The 22856-nt window shown below is 43.9% G+C and overlaps 1 protein-coding gene and 1 non-coding gene across 8 annotated transcripts in view; both read left to right on the top strand.

Annotated features, from left to right (window-relative positions):
* Positions 1-22856, top strand: part of MTF2 (metal response element binding transcription factor 2) — an 83894-nt gene that overhangs the window by 3508 nt on the left and 57530 nt on the right. The gene's annotated exons all lie outside the window — the stretch shown is intronic.
* Positions 12604-12761, top strand: LOC127493893 (U1 spliceosomal RNA). The gene has a single exon (XR_007924430.2). It is a non-coding gene; the product is annotated as a U1 spliceosomal RNA (small nuclear RNA).

The raw sequence follows: 22856 nt of genomic DNA, 5'->3' as shown, positions 1-22856 counted from the left end.
CCCTGCACCTGCATGGGAGACTGGGAGGAAGCACCCGGCTCCTGGCTTCGGATCGGCACAGCGCCGGCCGTGGCTGCCATTAGGGGAGTGAACCAACGGAAGGAAGACCTTTCTCTCTGTTTCTCTCTCACTGTCTATAACTCTCTCTCACTGCCTAACTCTGCCTGTCAAAAAAAAAAAAAAAAAAAAAAGGATGGACTATTCCTCATTTTTGTCACATACTGTGTCTTATGTTGTGTTGCAAAGGAATAATGAAGCTTGTGACCTCTCCAGTCTTTTTTTTTTTTTAAGAGGTTTACTCTTTATTTTTCATTTATTTATTTATTTGACAGACAGTGAGGGAGAGAGACAGAGAAAGGTCTTCCTTCCATTGGTTCACCCCCCAACGGCTGGAGCTACACCGATCCGAAGTCAGGAGCCAGGTATTTCTTCCTGGTCTCCCACATGGGTGCAGGTACCCAAGCACTTGGGCCTTCCTTTACTGCCTTCCCAGGCCACAGCAAAGAGCTGGACGGGAAGAGGATCAACTGGGACTAGAACCCGATGCCCATAGAGGATGCCGGCGCTGCAGGTGGAGGATTAACCAAGTGAGCCACAGCACCGGCCTGACCTTGCCGGTCTTGAATACACAGGATTCTGCTTCCTATGTCAGAAAAGAACAAAAATGTTAGGAATGTTAATTTACTGTGTTACTTTTATTTTTTGAAGATTTGCAAGGCAGAGTGATAGAGTATGTGCACGTGAGAGAGAGCACATGCAAGGGACAACAGGGCTTTCTCACAGGTTGAAGCCAGGAGCCAGGAACTTCATCCTGGTCTCCCACATGGGAGCAGGGGCCCAAGCACTTGAGCCGTCATCGGCTGCTCTCCCAGGTGCATTTGCATTGGAGCTGGATTGAAATCAGAGCAACTGGGATTGAGTGGTCACTCTAATATGGGATACCAGTGGAACAAGCAGAAGTTTAGCCCACTATGCCACAGTGCCAGCCCCTACTATGTTATTTTTATACTTTAGGGAGGTTGGAAAACTTACTAAGGAAAATTTCAGACATACCAAATGAACAGAGCAATATAATTAATGTGTCTATTCTTGTGTTATCTGTATCTCCACCCACTTTCCAGTTTACTACACTTTTTAGTTATTTTTTAGATGTTTGTTTTTGGTGTTGGGAATAAAATTTACTTAACAGTGAAATGCAAAAATTGTAACTTTATAGTTTTATTTATTTTAACGAGACATAATTCACATGCCGTATTTATATGTATGTAATTCACAAGTACCATTTTAAGACTTATAATTCAGGGGCTGATGCTGTGGCGTAGTAGGTAAAACGGTCACCTGTGACACTGGCATTCCATATGGACACTGGTTTGAGTCCCTGCTGCTCCACTTCTGACCCAGCTCCCTGCTAATGTGCCTGGGAAAGCAGCAGAAGATGGCCCATGTCCTTGGGTGCCTGCACCCGCGTGGAAGACCTGGAATAAGTTACTGGCTTTGGATCAGCCCTGCTATGGCCTGTTATGGCCATTTGGTGAGTGTACCAGTGGATGGAAGATCGATCTCTCTCTCTAACTCTGCCTTTCAAAGAAATAAATATTAAAAATAAGGGTTTATAACTCAGTAACTTAATACATTCACAGAATTGTACAACCATCACAGTTCTCTCTTTCTGGAACATTTTAATCACTTGAAAAAATCTGTATCCATTAGCAGTCACTCCCCATTCCCCACTCCCTTTATTTCCTGACAACCAATAATCTACTCTCTGTGTCTGTAGATTTGCCTACTCTAGACATTTTCTGTAAATGGAATCATGAGTATGGTATGTGATCTTTTCTGTCTGCTTCTTTCACTTAGAATAATGTTTTAAAGGTACCTATTTGTTGTAGCATGTATCCGTACTTCATTTCTTTTTATGGCCAAGTAGTATTGGCCATAAAAAGTATCACCTTTGCTGGACCTTGGGTTGTTTCCGTGTTTTGGCTGTTAAAAGAAATGCCACTTATGAACATTCATGCATTGGATTTGTGTGGGCATACATTTTCTTTTCTCTTGAGTACATATCTAGTAGTGGAATTGTTGGATTAGATACTAGCTCTGTTTAACATTTTGAGGAGCTGCCGGATTGTTTTTCAAGGAGACTGTACCATTCTACAGTGTCACCAGCAGTTAGGTTTCCAATTACTTCACATCCTTATCAGTACTTCTTGTTATCTGTCTTTTTGATTGTAATTATCCTGGTGGGTATGAAATGATTGTACTTAGCCGGCGCCGTGGCTCACTAGGCTAATCCTCCGCCTAGCGGCGCCGGCACACACCGGGTTCTGTCCCAGTTGCCCCTCTTCCAGGCCAGCTCTCTGCTGTGGCCCGGGAGTGCAGTGGAGGATGGCCCAAGTGCTTGGGCCCTGCACCCCATGGGAGACCAGGAGAAGCACCTGGCTCCTGCCTTCGGATCAGCACGGTGTGCCGGCCACGGCAGCCATTGGAGGGTGAACCAACGGCAAAGGAAGACCTTTCTCTCTGTCTCTCTCTCTCTCACTGTCCACTCTGCCTGTCAAAAAAAAAAAAAAAAAAAAAAAAAGAAATGATAGTACTTGTGGTTTTGATTTTCATTTTCCTGGTAGCTAATGATTTTGAGCATCTTTCCATGTATTTGTTGCCCGTTTGTAGACCACCTTCAGAGAACTATGTAGGTCCTTTGTCTAATTTAAAAATTGGATTGTCTTACTGCTGAGTTACTTATTTTGGATACAAGTCCTTAATCAGATACATGATTGGCAATGTTTTTTTTTTTTTTTTTAAGCCTTTAAACCTTTTTTTATTTTTAAAAGATTTATTTATTTGAAAGAGTTAGGGAGAGACAGCGAGATCTTCCATTTGCTGGTTCACTCCCCAAATGGCAGAAATGTCTGAAGCTGGACCTGGCCAAACCTGGAGCCTAGAATTCCGTCTAGTCTCCCATGTGAGTTGCAAGGGCCCAAGTATTTGAGCAATCTTCTGCCGTCCTTGCAGGCTCATTAGGGAGTTGGATCAGAAGTGGAGCAGGTGAGACTTGAACCAGTACCATTATGGGATGCTGGTGTCACAGGCGGCAGTCCAAATTGCTGCACCACAATGCCAGCCCTGCAGTGTTCTTTTTCTGTTCTGTGAATCCTCTTTTTAGTTTTTTGATGATGTCCTTTGAAGTGCGGAAGTATTTAATTTTGGTGAAGTCCAGCTTATATTTGTGCCTTTTTTTTTTTTTTTTAAAAACTTATATTTAAAACTTATATTTATTTGAAAGACAGAGAGGGATCAATCTTCAGTATTCTGGTTTACTCCCCAAATGCCCACAACAGCCAGGAACCAAAAACTCTATCCAGGTCTCCCATATGGATGGCCTCCCAGGTACATTAGCAGAAAGTTGGATCAGAAGCAGAAGTGGGACCCCAACTGGGTACTCTGTTATGGGATATGGGTATCCCAAGCTGTGACTAAACCCTCTATCACAATGCCCACTCCTTGTTTGTGCTTTTGATATTATCTCTAAGAAATTGTTGCATATGAAGTTTACAGTGGTTTATTTCTGTGCTTCTAAGTGTTTTATAGCTTAGTTCTTATATTTATGTCTCCATCTATTTTGAGTTAATTTTTTTTCCGAAAGAAACCTTTTATTTAATGAGGCCAAATTTCATAAGTACAACTTCAGGAATATAATGATTCTTCCACCATACCCGCCCTCTCACCCCCATTCCCACCCTATCCCTTCCTCCCTCTCCCATTCCCAGTCCCACTCTATTCTTTAAGAAAACAAAAAACAAACGTGTTCCTCTGCCTGTGGTGTCAGCACTGGGTTCTAGTCCCGGTTGCTCCTCTTCCAGTCCAGCTCTCTGCTGTGGCCAGGGAGTGCAGTGGAGGATGGCCCAAGTGCTTGGGCCCTGCACCCCATGGGAGACCAGGAGAAGTACCTGGCTCCTGGCTTCAGATCGACGCAGCGCGCTGGCTGTAGCAGCCATTTGGGGGGTGAACCAACAGAAGAAAGACCTCTCTTTGTCTCTCACTGTCTAACTCTGCCTGTCAAAAAAAAAAAAAAAAGAAAAAAGAAAAACAAAAAACCTGTTCCTCAACAGTCATGACAAACGCTGTTCAAGTTTGAGTTAATTTTTGTTTATGGTTTGAAGTAGGGATCCAACTTCATTTTACAGCACAGTTTTTTTTTTTTTTTTTTGAAGATTTATTTATTTGTTTGAAGGGCAGAGTTAGAGAGAGGCAGAGAGAGATACCTTGCATCCGCTGGTTCACTCCCCAAATGGCTGCAAGTTCCAGACCTGGGCTTATCTGAAGCCAGGAGCTTCTTCTGGGTCTCCTGCGTGGGTGCAGGAGTACAAGGACTTAGGCCATCTTCTGCTGCTTTCCCAGGCCATAGCAGAGAGCTGGATTGGAAGTGGAGCAGCCAGGTCTTGAACAGGCAGCCACATGTGATACTGGCACTGCAGCCAGTGGCTTTACCCGCTATGCCACAGTGCTGGCTCCTACAATAGTTTTTTTAAGATGTTTCATTTGGGGCCAGTGCTGTGGTGTAATGGATGAAGCCACCACCTGCAGTGCTGGTATGCTATTTGGGCGCCAGTTTGATTACTGACTGCTCCACTTCTGATCCAGCTCTCTGCCATGGCCTGGGAAAGACACAAGTAAGGACCCAGAGGAAGTTCCTGGCTCCTGGCTTCCCTTCGGTGCAGCTCCTGCCGTTGTGGCCATTTGGGGAGTGGACCAGTGGATGGAAGACCTCTCTCTGCCTCTGCCTCTCTGTAACTCTGCCTTTCAGATAAATAAATCACTAAAAAAAGAGAAAAATGTTTTATTTGAAAGGCAGACTTAGAGGGAGCTAAAGAGAGGTTTTCTGGGTCCGACACTCAAGTAGTGGGTAAGGCCACTACCTGCAGTGTCAGCATCCCATATGGGCGCCGGTTCAAGACATGGCTGCTCCACTTCTGATCCAACTCTCTGCTATGGCCCCTGCACCCACTTGAGAGACCTGGAGGAAGCTCCTGGCTCCTCCCTTTAGATTGGCTCAGCTCCACCTGTTGCAATCATTTGGGAAGTGAACCAGCCAATGGAAGATTTCTCTCTGAGTCTGCCTCTCTCTCACTCTGCTTTCCAAATGAATAAATTTAATTTATTCGTTTATTCCGAATGAATAAATCTTAAAAAAGTTTTCTATCTGCTGATTCATTACCCAAATGATCACAGTGGCCTGGAGCTGGGTTAGACTCAAGCCAGGAACCTGAACTCCATCCACTCCATCCAGGTCTTCTGTGTGAGTGGCAGGAGTCCAAGCACTCAGGTCATCATCATCTGATGCTTTCCCAGGTGCATTAGAAGGGAATTGATTTAGAAGTGGAGCATCTGGGACTTGAACCACTGCTCATATGTGATACTAGTGTCACAGGTGTTGGCTTAATCCATTGTGCTACACCGGCCCCTAGGGCAGAGTTTTTCTTTACAGTATTAATTTTTTAAAAGGTTTACTTATTTTGATTTATTTGAAAGACAGAGTGACAGAGTCATGTCTCCAGACTAGTCAGGAGAGAGGGAGGGAGAGATGGAGAAAGATATCCATCTGCTGGTTTACTCCCAAGATGACCACAATTGCTGGGGATTGTTCACGCCAAAGATAGGACCCAGAAACTCCCACAAGGGTGGTAGGGGCCCAAGCACTTGAGCCATCTTCTGCTTCCTTACCAGGTGCATTATCATGGAGCTGAATTGGAAGCAAGGTAGCCTGTACCCAAACCAGGGCTCTGATATGGGATGCTGGCATTGCAGGTAGCTCCCACAATATTAATTTTTGTGGCATATATATCTGTGGCATATGTTTAAAAGATAATCTACAAGAATTAATATATAAGAGTAATGTAGGTTTATAGTTAGGTAGATCAAGTGTATTCTTGAGTCTCATTTTGGGAAATGAGCTGAATATTTATGATTTACTATGTTTCCCATTAACTCCTATAGCCATTTGATGGGAAGGGGAGTAAAAAATACCCAGTTTTCCTAGTGGCTAGTGTTACCCCTTTTCTGTGTTTTGATGCTAGGATTCTTGGTTGTGTGCATATATTTTGAGTACTCTGCTATTGTCAGCTGGCCAGTTGGTGATCATAAAATGAAATCAGTTGTAAATGCTATATAGTACATAAAGTTAAAATATGAACATTAGTCAGTAAGATTCACTAAAGCTCTTCAGATAAAGGAGTGAGGAATTAAAATGGTTTTCCTAACTGTAAATTGAAAATACATTAAATACACCAGGAAGCCAGAGGCAGAAAGGTAAGTTGGGAGTCAGTGGTACTAGTACAGGTAAGAGCTGCTCCTCAAATATGGGAGTAGTTGTAGAATATATCTCAGAGGTGATCTTTAAGGAAAAATCAGCAGGATACGGTGAATGGTTGGTTGAGAAGACAGAGGAATCAGTTACAAATTTCTGGATTGAAGATATTAATGGTATTAGCTAGATGGAGAATATTGGAGGAAGGGAAGAAAAATAAAGAAACGTCATTGTTAAGGTAAAGGTATTGGAAGAATCCAGGTAAAAATGTCTAGTGGGTGATTGGAAATAAGGATCTGAAGCTTTTGATAGGTTTGAGCTAGTGATAAAGTGATTTAGAAATTGGCAACAGTTGAAAATTAGTTAAGCATTAGGAAAACATGACTAGTCAGGATAGGCACAACATATTGAATAAGAGCAGGGAACTCTAGGCAACTCTTAGCATTTAAAGGGGTTGACAGAAGGAGCAATCAATCAGTAAAGAAATGATCAGAGGGATGGGAAAGAGTCATGTATTATGGGTGGCAGGCATCTCAGAAAGGAAGAAAAAAAATTTCAACAAATAGGTTGTGATCATCAGTTAACATACAAAGGTTGGTATAGTGAGAACTGAAATTAGAACATTGTTTGGCATTTGGCCATTTAGAGATCTCTGATGCCATTGTTAACAGTTACCAGGATAGAAGTCAGTTTACAACTATTTAAGCAGAAAGCGCTTTTCTATGTTTAGTGGAGAAAAGAATGAGAAAAATGAAAAAGTAACTTCTAAGGATTTTTGTTGTTTTAATTTGATTTTGATTGTGACAGATACTCATTCACCAAAGGGAGTTTGAGGGGATTTAAAAAAGAGGAAAGGAGGGCTGGCTATGTGGCACAGCAGATTAAAGGCCCAGCTTTAATGGGTGTTAGCATCCCCTATAGGTGCCAGTTTGAGCCCCAGCTGCTCTACTTCTGATGCAGCTGCATGCAAATGTGCCTGGGAAAGCACCAGAGGATGGCCCAAGTCCTTGGGCCCCTGCACTCACATGGGAGACCCAGAAGAAGCTCCTGGCTTCAGATCATCTCAGCTCTGGCCATTGTGGCCATTTAGAGAGTGAACCAACAGATGGAAGAGCTCTCTCTGTTTCTGTCCCTACCTCTCTCTCTGTAAATCTGCCTTTCAAATAAATAGAATCTTTAAAAAAAAAAAAAAAAAAAAAAAGGAAAGGAGGTTATTGATGACATGAGGTTTTTGAGGCTATGAACTAATACCGATGAGAATCAACATGTTGTTAGAGGAATAGATGAAGTAAGAACTTTTGTGGGTGGGTTTAGGGAAAAGGGGCATGGAAAGAAAGTTAATGAATTTCACATTTTGTAGCTTCTGTTTTCTCTAAACTATCACACCTTGTGATGTGGATAGGAATTTCACCAGCTTCTTTCTGATTATAATATTTTGGGACAGTTATCTCCTTGCCCATTAATTACTTTGTATATATGTCTACACTTTTTGGAAATAAATGTAATTAGTGGGTTTCTGCTGATTTCAAGTTCCTTGAGTCCACAAGAGTAGGTCTTTGTCATCTTGAACTTTAAGCTCATTGAGGAGATTCTGGCAAAAGTACCACTTTCCTCTTTCTGTGACATTTGGCTGTTTGTTTTTAAATTTAGTTTTATAATATAAGGGTACTTCAAAAGGTTTGTGGAAAAATGGCATTGACGAGCAAGTATTAGGTGTATTGATTAAGATGCTGCTTGGGATATCCACATTCCATATCAGTGCCTGGGTTCAAGTCTTGGTTCTGCTCCTGATTCCAGCTTCCTGCAGGCATATACCCTGGGAAGGCAGCAGGTGGTATTCAAGTGGTTGGATCCCTACCACTCACATGGGAGACCTGGATAAGAGCTCCTGCTTTTGGCCTGGTTTGGTTTGAACTGTTGCAGGCCTTTATTGGAATGAATCAGCAAATGGAAAATACCTCTCTTCTTTTTTCGCTCTTTCAAAAAAAAAAAAAAAAAAAAGGCAGCTAAAGGATATTTATTGTGACACAAAAATTTTTTTGAAATCTGTGCATATGAAAAGTCTTCAAAAAGTTCATGAGAATGCGTGTTATGAAAAAACTTCATGGGTATACAATTTTTTAGCCAAAAATTTTTAATTCATTTTTCTGCAAATTAAAGTTGCTTTAAACATATAGAAGCAAAATGAACCAATTTTCATTTCTTAGAAGAGAGAATATCAGTTTTTTCTGTCCTCATGTTAGCTTCAGATTCTTTTTTTTTTTTCTTTTTTAATTAATTTGAAAGGCAGAGTTACAAAGAGGCAGAGAGAGAGAGGTCTTCCATCCGCTGGGCCCATCTAAAGCCAGGAGCCAGGAGCTTCTTCTGGGTCTCCCACTTGGGTACAGGGGCCCAAGGACTTGGGCCATCTTCTACCGCTTTCCCAGGCCACAGCAGAGAGCTGGATCGGAATTGGAGCAGTTGGGACTTAACCTGGCGCCCATAAGGAATGCCGCCGCTACAGGTGGTGGCTTTACCCACTATCCACAATGCTGGCCCTAAAATTCTTTTTTTTAACTTTACCTTTGATGTCTCAAACTCTTAGCAACTAATATTTTGACAAATGTTAAAAATTAACTTTTGAAAATAAAGAAAGAAGGGTAGGCATAGTGGAGTAATGGGTTAAGGCATTGCTAGGGACATCAACATCCCATATAGGAGGGCCTGGTTACAAGTTCTACTTCCAATTCAGCTTCCCCTAATGCACATCCTAGAAGGCAGCAAATGATGGCTCAAGTACTGTGGTCCCTGCCATCCATGTGGGAGACCAAGATGGAGTTCCAGGCCACTGGCTTCAACCAGGCTCAATCCTGGCTGTTGCAGACATTTAGAGAATGAACCAACAGATGCAAGATTTCACTCACTGTCTGTCTCTCTCCCTGTCACTCTTTCAAATAAATAAAAACAAATTGAACTTAAAAAAAAAAAAAAAAAGGCTTGGCCATGGGAGTCAATTCATATGTTACTGTTCACAAAAATGGAGAGGTTTTAAAAATAAGAACAATAATCTAACCGATAATATGCATATTCCAACAATCTTACTTTGATAGACAAGCCTGAGTCTTTGACATAAAATACACATTAAAAGCAGAATCAAACAATTTTCTAGAAATTTACAAACCTATTAATTCCAGGTAAACACATGGAATTTCCATTGTAAATGACAGCTTAAAACAGTCCGCTTTTCATTGGATCGCTAAAAATTTTCATAGTGCCTGATTTATAAAGTAGGTACCTAAAAATATCTCCTGAGTGTACTAAAGAAAGCCTGTACTTAATAGTACACCTGGCCGGCGCTGCGGCTCACTAAGCTAATCCTCCACCTAGCGGCGCCGGCACACCGGGTTCTAGTCCCGGTTGGGGCGCCGGATTCTGTCCCGGTTGCCCCTCTTCCAGGCCAGCTCTCTGCTGTGGCCAGGGAGTGCAGTGGAGGATGGCCCAAGTGCTTGGGCCCTGCACTCCATGGGAGACCAGGAGAAGCACCTGGCTCCTGCCTTTGGATCAGCTCGGTGCGCCGGCCGCAGCACGCCAGCCGCGGTGGCCATTGGAGGGTGAACCAACGGCAAAGGAAGACCTTTCTCTCTCTGTCTCTCTCTCTCACTGTCCACTCTGCCTGTCAAAAAAAAAAAAAAAAAAAAAAGTACACCTACCAGTAAATAAATCCTACATTTAATGAAGCAGGTATCACTGCACTATGAAAGCACATATTCCACTACACACAGCTCCAAATTTATTCATGTAATTATCCACAATTAAAAAGCAAAAAGTCTTCTAAAATTGTAGCTAATTTCATGTCACTTGGAGACTAAAACTTCTTTACCCTGACTTTGGAGTTAGCCCAAGCCCTCTACAATTAAAAATAGTTTAGCCACTTAACAGGTTAGGCAATGACAGGTGTTTATTTACATTTCTGTTGAAGGTGCCTTTAGTACTGTCCATGAGATTACAGAAAATATCCTTAAACATCTAAAATTTTAGGGTTAATTAGTAGTTTTATAAAACATTTTTGTATGTTGAGGTTTTTTCAACAAGTATGTTTTTATGATCACAGAAAGACTTTAAAAATTGTAAATGATGCTGTTAAATATATCAAGTGTTTTCAGCATGGCAAAGAAATACCAAAATGACAAAAAAGTCTTTCATGAAAGTTTTTTTTTCTTTTTAAAGATTTATTTTGTTTATTTGAAAGAGTTACAGAGAGAGGTGGAGACAGAGAGGAGAGGTCTTCATGCGCTGGTTCGCTCCCCGGATGGCTGCAATGGCCGGAGCTGCGCCAATCTGGAGCCAGGAGCCAGGAGCCTCTTCCCAGTCTCCCATGCAGGTGCAGGGGCCCAAGGACTTGGGCCATTTTCTGCTTTCCCAGGCCATAGCAGAGAGCTGGATGGGAAGAGGAGCAGCTGGGACTAGAACTGGCACCCAAATGGGATGCTGGTGCCCAAATGGGATGCCGGCGCTTCAGGCCAGGGCATTAACCCATTGCGTCACAGCGCCGGCCCCGAAAGTTGTTTTTTTTTTTTTTTCCGAAATCCAAGATTCAATCAAGTTTTACAGGTTGCATTTAATTTTCATATAACTTTTCTTTCTTTTTTTTTTTTTTTTTAAATTTTGAGATGCAGAGAATGACAGAGAAACAGAGAGAGAATGCTCCTATTCACTGGTCCATTGCCCAGGAGCTGGGAACTCAATCCAGGTCCCCAACATGGATGGCAAGACTGCAATTACATGAGCCATCACCACTACTTCCCAGGGTCTGCATGAGCAGGAGGAAGCTATAAACAGGAATCTGAGCCAGGAATCTAACCTGGTTTTATAATTAAGAAATAATGTCATTAGGATACAAAACTACACTAATAAAATGTTTTCAAATTATAAAAAGTATTTTTAGTACTAGGTAAGTGCTTTTAACCACCTCAGCATAAACTAGTATCCTTCTATCTATCCAGTGATGAAGAATTCAAGAATTACTGTCAAAATCCTTAGACTGACGGTCAACACTGGTGTTCAAATACCTGTAAGGAGCCCAGGGTTGTGCTGCAACAGGCTAAGGTGCCATCTGCAATGCTAGCATCCCGTAGTAAGCCCCTGCCATCCATGTGGGAGCCTCAGATGGAGCTCCAGGGTCCTGGCTTTGGCCTGGACCAGCCCCAGCCGTTGTGCCATTTGGGGAGTTAACCAGTGGGAAAAAGATCTCTTTCTCACTGTCTCTCCCTTTGGAATAAATAAATACATCTTAAAAAAAAAAAAAAAAGAATATTGAGGATTGCGCTGTGGTGTAGCAGGTAAAGCCACTGCCTGCAGTGCCAGCATCCCCTGTGGGCTCCAGTTCGAGTCCCAGCTGCTCCAGTTCTGATCCAGCTCTCTGCTGGAAAGCAGTAGAAGAGGGCCCAAGTCCTTGGACCCCTGTAACCAAGTGGGAGACCCAGAAGAAGCGCTCTTGTCTCCTGGCTTAGGATTGGCACAGCTCTGGCTTTGCGACCAATTGGGGAGTGAACCAGTGGATGTAAGACCTCTCTCACTCTCTCCGCCTTTCCTCCTCTCTCTATGTAACTCTTGACTTTCAAATAAATAATAAATCTTAAAAAAATTTTTTTACTAGAATGATAACAGTTTCTTGTTTCTTCCTTTCATGCTTCCCTGCTCATCAGAGACAACTACTTCTGATTCTTCTCTAAATAAAATATTATTGCATCTTCATCAATTTTAGATCTTCCTGTAATGTTAAATGAGAAATTTCTCCCAGCCCCTATCCCCTTCTTCCAGCATGGTTATACAAAAAATTTCTGTTTAAAATTTTGATTTGAAAGGCAGTGAGAGAAAGAATGTTCCCATCTGCTAGTTCACTTCCTAAACACTCACCATAATAGGGGCAGGCAGGATGCCAAATCTGGGAGCCAGGAACTGAGTTCCACATTGGTGTCAGGATCCCAGCTGCATTATCTGGAAGCTGGAATCAAGAGCTGGAGCCTGGAGTTGAACCCAGGCACTCTGATGTCCTAATCACTGGCACACTGCATGTGTCCTAATTGGTATCTTAACCACTAGGTCAGATGCCTGCCCCGTATAAAAAATTTCAAACCCTGTTTTCATTTATGATTATATAAAAATTATTTATATGTGATACTTCAAAGTAGTGATGAGAGAGCAAATACATGCAAAGAATTTAAAAAACAGTGTCATGCTTTTTAACTTTTAGTTATTTCTAGAATTATATTTCTTATACAATTGGGTTTAAAAATTATCTCGTTAAAAACCAAAATTTGTTACTTACCTAGCAGGGGAAATATCATGATCAGGAAGGTGGTTTTCCCAGGGCAAGGCTTACCTCATTGCACTGTGGATGTGCTGACCTCTGCCATTTTCCCTAGGGGGAAAAGTTGGGGGGGCAGTATTGTGGTACAGTGGATTAAACTGTCACTTTAAATGCTGGCATACCATATCAGTGCCATTTTGCGTCCTGGCTCATTTGCGTCTGATCCAGCTTCCTGCTAATGCACTTAGAAAGGCAGCAGAAGATGGCCTTTGCTGCTAATGTGGGAGACTAGGATGGGGAAGTCCTGGTTCCTCACTTTGGCCTGGCCCACACCTAGCTGTTGGGTGCATTTAAGGAGTGAGCCAGCAGATAGTAGGTACCTCTGTCACTCTGAATCTCCCTCCCTGTCACTCTGCCTTTCAAATAGATGAATAAATTTTTTTTTTTTTTTTTGACAGGCAGAGTGGACATTGAGAGAGAGAGACAGAGAGAAAGGTCTTCCTTTGCCGTTGGTTCACCCTCCAATGGCCGCTGTGGCTGGCGTGCTGCGGCCGGCACACGGCGCTGATCCGAAGGCAGGAGCCAGGTGCTTCTCCTGGTCTCCCATGGGGTGCAGGGCCCAAGCACTTGGGCCATCCTCCACTGCACTCCCTGGCCACAGCAGAGAGCTGGCCTGGAAGAGGGGCAACCGGGACAGAATCCGGCGCCCCAACCTGGATTAGAACCCGGTGTGCCGGCGCCGCAAGGCGGAGGATTAGCCTAGTGAGCCGCGGCGCCGGCCGATAAATAAATATTAAACATAATATAACACAGTTTGCTTAGTTTTCTTGGAGTATTGAAATCTTCACAGATCTTCAACTGTTATATAAAGTATCTCACAGTCTACTTTCCCACAGTGCCAGTCATAAAATTTATCAGTTGCATTTCCTTTTTCTCAGAGATACCCGCCCCTGGAGCACTTGTGAAGTTTTGCTCTAATTTGGACTTAGAGCTGCATAGGAATTGTCTTGGGGTTTGCCTGGGAATTATTTTGTATGTCTGCTGTGTTGGATTCTTTGCATACCATGTCTGGTTTTTACTTGGTTTACTGTCTTTGATATTAGTATTGGCTCTCAAGCCCAAAGAAAGTATATTTCATTCATACTTTATATGCCTGAAAAATCTACTAGTTTTGCCCTTTTGATTGACTTTTTTTTTTTTTATTTTTTTTTTATTTTTTAATTTTTTGACAGGCAGAGTGGACAGTGAGAGAGAGAGACAGAGAGAGAAAGGTCTTCCTTTGCCGTTGGTTCACCCTCCAATGGCCGCCGCGGCCGACGCGCTGCGGCCGGCGCACCGCGCTGATCCGATGGCAGGAGCCAGGAGCCAGGTGCTTTTCCTGGTCTCCCATGGGGTGCAGGGCCCAAGCACCTGGGCCATCCTCCACTGCACTCCCTGGCCACAGCAGAGGGCTGGCCTGGAAGAGGGGCAACCGGGACAGAATCCGGCGCCCCGACCGGGACTAGAACCCGGTGTGCCGGCGCCGCTAGGCGGAGGATTAGCCTACTGAGCCGCGGCGCCGGCTTGATTGACTTTGTATAAGTTATTTTTCACTCAGATTTTTTTTTTTTTTTTTTTTGACAGGCAGAGTGGACAGTGAGAGAGAGACAGAGAGAAAGGTCTTCCTTTTGCCATTGGTTCATCCTCCAATGGCTGCCGCAGCCGGCACATTGCGGCCGGCACACCGCGCTGATCCGAAGGCAGGAGCCAGGTGCTTCTCTTGGTCTCCCATGGGGTGCAGGGCCCAACCACTTGGGCCATCCTCCACCGTACTCCTGGGCCACAGCAGAGAGCTGGCCTGGAAGAGGGGCAACCGGGACAGAATCCGGTGCCCCAACTGGGACTAGAACCCGGTGTGCCGGCGCTGCTAGGTGGAGGATTAGCCTAGTGAGCTGCGGCGCCGGCCCCTAGCTTCTAATCTTGATAAAATGATTGCCATTCTTAGCACTTTCAAAAAGTACCTTTTTCTCTGTTTCTAAGCATGTAGTATATATTCTTGATTTCTAGTACGAGGATCTTTTATTTATTTTTATTTTTAAATATTTATGTATTTATTTGAGAGGCAGTGTTAGAGAGGGAGAGAGAAGGAGAGAGGTCTTCTATCTGCTGGTTCACTCCCCAGATGGCTGCTATGGCTGGAGCTGGGTTAAGCCAGGAGCCAGGAGCTTCTTCTGGGGGTCCCATATGTGTGCAGGAGTCCAAGAACTTGGGCCATCATCTGCTCTCCCAGGCTCATTAGCAGAGAGCTGGATCGAAAGTGGCTCCCATATGGGATGCTGATGTTGCTGGCAAAGGCTTTACTAGCTATACCACGATGCCTGCCCCTATTTTTTTTTTAAATATTTATTTGAAAGAATTAGAAGGTGAGGCAGAGGCAGAGAGAGATCCTTGCCCCCTATTTTTAAAACATTTATGAAAGAAAAACTGACGGAGGGAGAGATCTTCCATCCTTTGGTTCACTCCCCAAATGCCTGCAACAGCCAGGGCCATGTGAGGCCAAAGCCAGGAGCCAGGAACTTCATCTGGATCTCCCACATGGGTGGCAGGGGCCCAACCACTTGAACCATCATCTGCTCCATCTGTCATAGCCTCAAGATGCATTAGCAAGGAGGTGGATTGGAAACGGAGCAGTGGGGACTTGAACCAGCACTTCGATATGGGTACAGATTTCCTGAATGGCAGTGTAACTTGCTGTATACCTCTGTGCCCACCCTGATTTTCCTAATCTGACTTCTTTTATTATCCATATTTGAGTTTTGCTATATTAAAATTTCATCTTGGCTTTCATTTTAGTTTTAAAAGATTTATTTATTTATTTGAAAGAGTTACTCAGAGAGAGGAAGAGACTCAGAGAGAGTGAGATTTTCCATCTGTTGGTTCACTCCCCAAATGGCTGCAATGGCTGGGGCTGGGCCAGGCGAAAGCCAGGTGTCATGAGTTTCTTCTGGATCTCCTACTTGGGCGCAGGGTCCCAAGAACTGGGCCATCCTCTGCTACTTTTCCAAGGCCATTAGCAGGGAGCTGGATTGCAAGTGGAGCAGCTAGGACTGGAACTGGCACTGATACTGGTGTTACAGGCAGGCAGTGGCTTCACCTGCTACGCTTCAGTGCCGTTTAGCTCTAATTTTATTTCTCGGAGTTGATTGTTCTTTTTCTCATTAAATTTATGCAGTATTTTCTCAGATCTCTTGAAGATAGTATTACAGTTTTTTTTTTCATTGTTAGACAAACATCCCCTGATGATAGCTAAGGTTATACCATTCTTCCTTCTGTGTTAAGCATTGCCTTCAAGTGTCTTTTTTTTTTTAAGATTTTATTTATTTATTTGAGAGGTAGAGTAAACAGAGAAGGAAAGACAGATAGAAAGGGCTTTCATCTGCTGTCTTACTCCCCAAATGGCTGCAACGGCCAGAGCAGAGTGGATCCAAAGCCAGGAGCCAGGAGCTTCTGGGTCTCCCATGTGGGTGCAGGGGCCTGAGCATTTGGGCCATCTTCCACTTCTTTCTCAGGCCTTAAGGGAGCTGGATCAGAAGAGGAGCAGTCAGGACATGAACCAGTGCCTGTATGGGATACTGGTGCGCTGGCAGATACTTAATCTACTATGCCACAGCGCCTGCCCCTCAAGTGTTGTTTTAAAAGAAGGTTTTCTTTTTTTTTTTTTTTTTCTTTTTGATGGTTATGTATTCATTTTTAGTTATTTGAAAGGCAAAGTGACAGGGAGGGTTGGGGAGAGAGATTGTCTACCCACTGGGTCACTCCTCAAGTGCCACAACACCTTGCACTAGAATAGCCCAAAGGAGTCAAGAGTCAGGAATTCCATCAGAGTCTCATACCTTAGTGGCAGGAACCCAAGTACTTGAGCCTTCATCTGCAGCCTCCCAGGTGCATGAGCAGGAAGCTGAAGCAGAAGCAGAAGCAGAGGTGTGGGACTTGATCCCAGGACTCCAATATGGAATGCTGGTGTGCCAAGCACTGACTTAACCTCTTGTGCCGTAACCCACCCTTATTATAGTTTTAAAAAATTTTTTTGTGTGTGTAGCACAAATAGATTGCATATAATAAATTTACTGGTTAATAAATTATTATAAGTGAAGACTTAAAAAAAAATTTAGTTATTGATTTGAAAGGCTCAGAGTCGAAGAGATCTTCCATCAGCTGGTTCACTTGCTTGATGACCTTAGGGACCAGAGCTGGGACAGGCCAAAGCCAGAAGCTTCATCCAGGTCTCCCAAGTGGGTGCAGGGGTCCAAGCACTTGGGCCATCTTTCAATGCTTTTTCCAGGCCATTAACAAGGAGCTGGATCAGAAATGGAACAACTAGGACATGAAATGACACCCATATTAATGCCAGCATTGCAGACAGCAACTTTACCTGCTATGCCACAGTACTGGCTCCCTAAGTGAAACCTTCTGTAATCATCACAGAGTCAATGAGAACATTGCCCAAATTTCAGCCCTTCTATCCTCCCAACAGTAGCCATCATTCCTGACTTTTATGGTTATTACTTTTTTTTTCTTTATGGTCTTGCTATGCATTTTTACATCTTAAAGATTATAGTTTCATTTGCCATTTTTTCAATATAAGTTAAATTTTTTCTTTTTTTTTTTTAAGATTTTTTTTTTTTTAAATTTATTTGACAGGTAGAGTGACAGAGAGAAAGAGAGAAAGGTCTTCTGTTGGTTCATTCCCCAAATGGCCACAACGGCCGGAGCTACGCTGACCTGAAGCCAGGAGCCAGAAACTTCTTTCTGGTCTCCCATGTGGGTGCAGGGGCCAAGCACTTGGGCCATCCTCCACTGCTTTCCCAGGCCACAGCAGAGAGCTGGACTGGAAGAGGAGCAACTGGGACTAGAACCGGCACCCATATGGTATGCCGGTGTCACAGGCAGAGGATTAACCTAGTGCGCCATGGCACCATATTATTATTCCAACTGTTTTCCATCTTTGTATATTATGATTTGAGGTTTCACGTGTATTGTAGGATGGAATGTGTTTTAACTTGTTCTTTTTTTCATTATGGGATGGGAAGGAAGAGAGAAATCTTTGCTCTCATTGAAAAAAAAGTCTTGGCCGACGCCGTGGCTCAATAGGCTAATCCTCTACCTGGCGGCGCCGGCACACCGGGTTCTAGTCCCGATCGGGGCGCTGGATTCTGTCCTGGTTGCCCCCCTTCCAGGCCAGCTCTCTGCTGTGGCCCAGGAGTGCAGTGGAGGATGGCCCAAGTGCTTGGGCCTTGCACCCCATGGGAGACCAGGAGAAGCACCTGGCTCCTGGCTTTGGATCAGCCGCAGCGGCCATTGGAAGGTGAGCCAATAGAAAAGGAAGACCTTTCTCTCTGTCTCTCTCTCACTGTCCACTCTGCCTGTCAAAAAAAAAAAAAAAAAAAAAAAAAAAAAAAAAAGTCGTCTTCATGCCTTTTTTTTCTCTTATTTCTATCCAGGCCTCAAATACGATGAGTATTTTCATGACTTACAGGTCTTCATTTCCAAACCCAATTTTCTTTACGAGCCATGAATCATGATTTCCAACTGCTTTCTAGACTTCCTGATGAATCTTCCCTAGATATTTGCCACTTGTTATTAGTCTTTTTAAAGGACCAACTTTTTGCTACTCCATATAATTTTTCTTTTAATTTCTGCTTTTTAGTTTTTTTCTACTTTCCTTGGGCTTGGCTTTCCTATTTTTCCCCTTGACATGAGATGGATACTTAATTCATTAGCTCCTTTTTTTTTTTTTTTTTTTTTTAACAGGCAGAGTATACAGTGAGAGAGAGAGACAGAGAGAAAGGTCTTCCTTTTTGCCGTTGGTTCACCCTCCAATGGCTGCCGCGGCCGGTGCACCTCGCTGATCCGATGGCAGGGAGCCAGGTATTTATCCTGGTCTCCCATGGGGTGCAGGGCCCAAGCACCTGGGCCATCCTCCACTGCACTCCCAGGCCACAAAAAAGAGCTGGCCTGGAAGAGGGGCGTCCGGGACAGAATCCGGTGCCCCGACTGGGACTAGAACCCGGTGTGCCGGCGCCGCTAGGTGGAGGATTAGCCTAGTGAGCTACAGCGCTGGCCTGCATCCTATATGTTTTAATATGTAGTTTTTATTGTTCAATTCCAGATACTTGGTAATTTCTGTTAGGAAATGTTTGTCTTGATTTTCTTTCTTTTTTTTTTTAAGATTTTTATTTATTTATTTGAATGTCAGAGTTACACAGAGAAGGAAAGGAAGAGAGAGAGAGAGAGAGGGAGGGAGGGAGGTCTGCCATCTGCTGGTTTACTCCTCAATTGGCCGTGACAGCCAGAGCTGTGCAAATCTGAAGCCAGGAACCAGGATCTTCTCTTGAGTCTCCCATGTGGGAGCAGGGGCCCAAGGACTTGGGCCATTTTCTGCTGCTTTCCTAGGCCACAGCAGAGAGCTGGATCACAAGTGGAGCAGCCAGGACTCCAACCGGCACCCACATGGGATGCTGGCACTGCAGGCAGCGACTTTACCTGCTATGCCACAGCACCGGCCCCTGTCTTGATTTTAAAACTTCAAAACACTCATTTTGCGTCTTAAAGCATTGTAGTCATAGAACATATGTGCTATATGGTTTTTAGTTTGTTTTGTTGAGATTTTCTTTATGGATCAATATATGGTCAGTTTTATAAATATTTCATCTAGCAGCCATTCTTTCTTAGATTAAGTATAGATGATTTAATCTTGTTGCTGCTTTTCCCCTAATTTCTCTGTGTCATCATTTTAGTTACCCAAATTAAAAAATGTGAGAGTTGAGGTGAGCATTTGGCTCAACAGTAAAGATGCCATTTGGGACACCTGCATCCCCTGTCCAAGTGCCTGGTTTGAGTCCAGGCTCTGCTTCTAGCCTAGCTTCCTGCTAGTGTGTTTCCTTAAAGGCAGAAGGTGATGACTCAAGTAGTTGAGTCCTTGCCACCCATCCATGCAGGAGACCCAGGTTGAGTTCCTGACTTCTGGCTTTGGTCTGGCGAAGTCCTGCCTATTGAGGGCATTTGGGGAGTGAGGCAGTAGATAGAAGATCTCTCTCTGTTTCCGTGCCCCTCTGCTTTTCAAGTAAAATTAAAATTAAAAACAAATCTGGGCCGGCGCCGCGGCTCACTAGGCTAATCCTCCGCCTAGCGGCGCCGGCACACTGGGTTCTAGTCCCAGTCGGGGCACCGGATTCTGTCCCGGTTGCCCTTCTTCCAGGCCAGCTCTCTTGTGGCCAGGGAGTGCAGTGGAGGATGGCCCAGGTGCTTGGGCCCTGTACCCCATGGGAGACCAGGAAAAGCATCTGGCTCCTGGCTCCTGGCTCCTGGCATCGGATCAGCGCGATGCACCGGCCGCGGCAGCCATTGGAGGGTGAACCAACGGCAAAAAGGAAGACCTTTCTCTCTGTCTCTGTCTCTCTCACTGTCCACTCTGCCTGTCAAAAAAAAAAAAAAAAAAAAAAAATCTGGGGCTGGGGCTGGTGCTGTGGCTTAGTGGGTTAAGCAGGTGTCTTCATGCTGGCATCCCATATGGGCATCTTCACTTCCATTCCAGCTGCCTGACAAAACAGCAAAAGATGGCCCAAGGACTTGGGCCCCTGCACCCATATGGGAGACCTGAAAGAAGCTCCTGGCTCCTGGCTCCTGGCTCCTGGCTCCAGCCTGCCCAGCCCTGGCACTTGCAGTCATTTGGGGAGTGAATCAGCTGATGGAAGCTTTCTCTGTTTCTCCTCTCTGTCTGTAACTTTGCTTTTCAGTAAAAAAAAATCTGAGAGTTATTCCACATTTCTCCCTTGTTCTTAATACCAATAAGGTTAATTCACAATAGCTATTCTACTTTTAAATTGTTTCCTTTTTTAATGAAATATTTATTTATTTATTTGAAAGGTAGAGTGACAAAGAGGCTGGTGCTGTGGTGTAGTAGGGTAAGCTTCTGCCTGCGGCACCAGCATCTTATATGAGCACCAGTTTGAGTCCTGGCTGCTCCATTTCCAACTTAGCTCCCTGCTGATGGCCTGGGAAAGCAGTGGAAGGTGTCCCAAGTGCTTGGGCCCCTGCACCTGTGTGGCAGACAGGGAAGAAGCTCCAGGCTTCAAGTTGGCTCAGCTCTGACTGTTGTAGCCATTTGGGGAGTTAACCAGTGGATGGAAGACCTCTCTCTCTCTCTCTTTCTGTTTCTTCCCCTCTCTGTAACTATGCCTCTCAAGTAAATAAATAAATATTAAAAAAAAATTTTTTTATTTTTAAAGTAGAGTGACAGAAAGGGAGAGATCTTTCATCTGCTGGTTTATTCTTCAAATGGCCACATTGGCCAAGATTGGGCCAGGCTAAAGTCAGGAGCCAAAAACTTCATCTGGGCCTCCCACGTGGGTGGCAGGGGCTTAAGTACTTGGACCATCATCTGCTGCTTTCCCAGGCAGATTAGCAAAGAGCTGAGTCAGAAGCAAAGTGGCCAGGACTTGAACCAGTACTACAATATGGGATGCTGGTATTACAAGTGACAACTTAAACTGCTATGCCACAACCCCGGCCCCAGATTAATTAATTAATTAGTTAATTCCTTTCTCTCTCTCTCCTTTTTTCCTTTTCTTTTGTACTATTTATTTGAGAGGTCAAGTTACAGAGAGAGTGGGAGAGACAGAGAGAGAGAAAATCTTCCATCCACTAGGTCACTCCCCAGATGGCTGGAACAGACAGGGCTGGGACAGGCTGAAGCCAGGATCCAGGAACTTCATCTGGGTCTCCCACATGTGTGGCAGGGGCCCAGATACTTGGGCCCTCCTCCACTGCTTTCTCAGGCACATTAGCAGGGAGCTGGATCAGAAGTGGAACAGCTGGGGCACAAACCAGTGCTCATATAGGATTCCAGCATTGAAGGCTGCAACTTACCTACTATACCACAATGCCAACCCCTCCCAATTATTTCTTTTTATAAGAATAATGCTATGATTTTTTAAAACTTTGTAAAATATAAAAATTACTGAAAGCCCTACTACCCAGGAGTTTTTTCTCTTTCTACATCTTCATGGCAGTAATTCCAATTTCTCTCTTCTTTTTCATAATTATTGTAGATTGATTAGGGTTCCCTTCTTTTCTACATAATATTTCTTCATTTATTCGACTAGTATTGAGATCCTATTATATGCCCAGTGTAGGGGATATATGGCAATAAGACAAAGAGGTAAGATCTGTAATGGAGTTCTTGTAGTCTTTTTCATTTGTCCAGTGTTAATTTTACCACTTTCTCTTTACTATAATTTGAGCTATATCTGTAGTAAAGCTTTGTTTTTAGAAAAACATCTGTTGTCTTGTGACTTGGTACCTTTGCATGTGTTCCCTGGGCATATGAAGCCCTCTTTAAATTTCATCTAGGAAACTACTTATCCTTCAGGTCTCAAATTAGAAGTTGAGTCTTAGGAAAGCTTGTTTGACTCTACCTTTTGCTCCTAAATAGATTAGGTATTATTCTTGTGTGTGGTCATTTTAGGAATTAAATTACATACAGTTTTTGGGAGTGTGTTTGTGTCTTTGTGTCTCTGTCTATTTAGACTGTGATCCTTTGGTATATGTACTTTATAGCTTTCCACATGTTTTTCTTTTTAAAAATTTTTATTTATTTATTTATTAATTATTTGAAAGGCAGAATTACAGAGAGGCAGAGTCAGAGAGGTCTTCCATCCATTGGTTCACTCCCCAGATGTAAGCAACAGCTAGAGCTGGGCCGATCTAAAACCAGGAGCCAGAAGCTTCTTCTGGGTCTCCCATGTGCTGCAGGAGCCTTAGCCCTTAGGACTTTGGCTATCTTCTGTTTTCCCATGCCATCAGCAGGGAGCTGCATTGGAAGTAGAGCAGCTGGGACTCAAACTGGTGCCGATCTAGGATGCTGGCACTGTAGGCGGTAGTACCTGCTACCCCACAGTGCCAGCCTGTTTTTCATTCTTCTTCTTCTTTTTTTTTTTAATAATTATTTTTTTTATTTGAAAGACAGTTACAGAGAGAGGTAGAGCCAGAGAGAGGTCTTTTATTCTGCTGGTTCACTCCCCAAATGACCAAAACGGCCAGAGCAGAGCTGATCAGAAGCCAGGAGCCAGGAGCCAGGAGCTTCTTCTGGGTCTCCCACGCAGGTGCAGGGGCCCAAGGAGTTGGGCCATCTTCTGCTTTCCAGGCCAAGGCAGAGAACTGGATTAGAAGTAGAGCAGCCAAGAATTGAACCCATTCCCATGTGGGATGCTGGCGCTGCAGGTT

The sequence above is a fragment of the Oryctolagus cuniculus genome, chromosome 7 (genome assembly GCF_964237555.1).
Source record: "Oryctolagus cuniculus chromosome 7, mOryCun1.1, whole genome shotgun sequence".
NCBI lineage: Eukaryota > Metazoa > Chordata > Mammalia > Lagomorpha > Leporidae > Oryctolagus > Oryctolagus cuniculus.
This window is presented reverse-complemented; position numbering and strand designations above follow the sequence as displayed.